Source organism: Corapipo altera, unplaced genomic scaffold (assembly GCF_003945725.1).
Source record: "Corapipo altera isolate COAL_440 unplaced genomic scaffold, ASM394572v1 126, whole genome shotgun sequence".
NCBI lineage: Eukaryota > Metazoa > Chordata > Aves > Passeriformes > Pipridae > Corapipo > Corapipo altera.
In genome coordinates, this window is record NW_020884937.1 from 3735836 (window position 1) to 3739258 (window position 3423).

Here is a 3423-nt window from a genome sequence, read left to right on the forward strand (position 1 = left end):
CTGAATAACTGCTCCTTCCTCTTCCACTCTGATATCCCAACATCCAGGTGTGTTGGGGACACTCCAGAATATCCATGGAATCACGGAATGATTTGGGATGGAAGGGATCTTAAAGATCTTCTAATCCAACCCCCTACTACAGGCAGGGACACTTTTTGAGCAGAATTCCCAAGGATTAAAGAGCAGAAACTCCCAGCCATAAATGGATCCAAATTCTTCAGGAATTGTCACTATCTCTTGGATATTACTTCGGAATAATAACTTGGAAAAATTATCTTCCTTACAAATTCAAAGAGGAGTCAAACTTCTGGTGGAACAACCAGCCAAAATAACTCCCAAATCCATAGTTTTTGTCCTGGGAAATAATCACAGCACTTCTGGATGGGTCACGTTTTCCTGGGAGCACGGGATGCTCCGGGATGACACATTAATCCCGCAGGGATTGCTCACTGGGATCTGGAATCCCGGGAGGAAAACAAAGAGCTGTCACTTCCTTCTATCCCAACAATCCGACCTTTGGAATGGGAGATTAAACAGAACACACCTGGAATGGCTTCTGTCCACACTTCCAGAGGTTTCTTGTTCCCGAGGGTCGGATTATTCCCCGGAACATCTCGATTCCTCGTTACAGTTTGACATCCCACAATTAATTTGGGAACACCCAGCACGTCACGGGGATTTAATCACTCACCAGCTCATTATCTCCACGGATGGATCACGGGATAATTTAGGGATTAATCCCAGAACACGAGCTCCAGGTGTTCGTAGGGAGCAGCGGGAAGTTGGATCCCTAAATCCCCACTTAGGCTGAGATTAATTCCACCTCTGAATTCCACCTCTGAATTCCACACAAGGAACTCTCTGGGAATCCTGAAGCCAACAAAACAGCCAAGTCCTTTCCCAGGGATCCTTGGGAGAATTCCCACAGCACCAACTGAGATCTCCATCATTAATATCCCTTAAAAACTCCAGTTCCAATGATATTTTGAATTAAATACTCCAAATTCCGTATTCCCGAGAAAAGGACTAATCACATTCAGTCATATCCCACAAAACCCCTGGAATTTGGGTTCCAAACCTTATTTTCATGGCCTTTTTAAAACCTTATTTTCATTATTAATTGTAGAGATGAAATGGGAAAAGAAAAAAAGGCCATAAATTTACCAAGAAATTGGAGTATAAAGTGAAAATTCCCAATAAATCCACAGTCCTGGATTTTTATATATAATAAATCCACTGTACTGAATTTATATATATATATAAATATATATATATAATATATAATATATATAATCTATATTTTTATTATATATCATATATATAATACACAATATATATATTATATATATTATACAATATAATAATTATATATCATATAAAGTAATTATATATTATATATTATTATATTATATATATGTATTATTATATTATATATGATATAATAATTATATAAAATATATTATTTATATATAAAAATTTGTACATATATTTATATATGTATAAATATATATATAAATATACATAATATAAATATATAAATCTATTGGACTGGGGGCAAAGAGAGGAAGAAAAAGCCCCCAGAAATCGGATTTAAATGAGATTCCAGCCAACAAAACAAAGTCTAGGAAACATTATTTATTTCTCTATTGTTTCCTACATAAAATTCCTAATTTGGAGATAATTTTCCATGTAGAAAACCAAGGTTGCTCCTCCAACACAGGTTGGAGCAGAAGGATCTGATGGAGAGAATTTTGATTTTAGGACATTTTGGGAGTGTTATAATTCTGATATTTTATTATTTTAATTTCCATTGATTTATTATTTTAATTTTCAGGTCAAGGTTATTTTCTTTTCGTGGTAAACAGGGAAAAAGGAAAGTGCTTTCTAATGATCTTTAATGTCATACTTTAATAATCAGTCAAATAATAAAGGAATAAACTGTGGGATTCCAAAAACATCAGCAGTGGGACTCCAAAAAATCCAGGGAATGTTTTTGCCAGGATAATTGTAGTGGGAAATGTTCCTATTATGGGTTTTTAATTATTACAGTAATAATTTATTCCTATAAATGACAAATAAATCAGTTTAAACAACCAAGAGAGTTGAAGATAAATCACGTCAAGGGTTTATTAACCAGGATCCATAAATTATAATTTATAAATTAGATATATTTTTAATTTAGAAATATATATTTTATACATACATTTTATATTAACAAAATTTTAAATTTATAAATATATATTTTTAATTACTTTTTATCATTTATAAATCCAAATTAAGCTTAACTTAATGGACAGGGCCTAGAGATGAAATAAATACAGTAAAGATGATAAAAATTAACATTTTGTATCATTTTTCCTGTTTTCACTGGTTTTGCAAAATTTCAAATATCAGCACCCAGCTCACAACAACTTGTTGCCTTAATTCCATAATTATCTACATATATTATTTATAATATATATATTATTCTATTAGATTATATTTATTGTTCTATATTGTTTTATATTCTGTATTATGTATTTTTATATGTTACATATAAAGTATAAATACTGTATATATATTAATATATATCAGCATATATGATAAATAATATGTTATAAATATTATATTATAATAGATATAATAGATTATTTATTATAAATATTATAATACTTTTACATTTATATATCATGTTATAATATATATTATCAATATATATTATATCATATGTTATAGTATATATTATCAATATATATTATATATTATATTGTTATTATTATATACAATATATATTATATTAAAAGTATATAAATAGATATAAGTAGATATACACATATACAAACAGAAACATTATTACTTTATACTGTATTATATATTATATAGATTTATAACATATTATGAAGAATACACATAATACATATTATATAAAAATTAAAAATAAATATATAAGAATATATAAAAGTATATATTATTATATTTACTATTTTATCTCATTTTATATATTATTATACATTATAATATAGACTATAACAGTATAATAAATAAGATATATAAATAAAAATAAAAATATGTATAATATATATTACTGTATATTAATTTAGATTATTTTACATTATATATTATTAAATATTCATACAGATATTACAAATAATATCTATAAATAATCATGGAATTAAGACATCACATGATCACGAGGAAAACCTGGAACCAAAGCTTGGGACAGACCCCATGGAACACAAAAATCACCTGAAAACCAGCTCCTAAAAAAAAACCTGCTTCCTTTTCCTGGAAGCACCATCCCCTTTCCCCAGGCCCAGCAAGGCAAAAAAATCCTAAATTAGCAAATAAATCTGATTTTTTTTTAATAAAATCTCAGCTTAGAGCCCATTTTTACATCCCAGGAGCTGCCCCAGCCCTACAAAACCCTCAGCAAGACAACATTTT

At 28.9% G+C, this 3423-nt stretch overlaps 1 protein-coding gene across 1 annotated transcript in view; it reads right to left on the minus strand.

Annotated features, from left to right (window-relative positions):
- SNAP47 (synaptosome associated protein 47) overlaps positions 1 to 3423 on the minus strand; it is a 35509-nt gene that overhangs the window by 16342 nt on the left and 15744 nt on the right. The window lies entirely within an intron of this gene.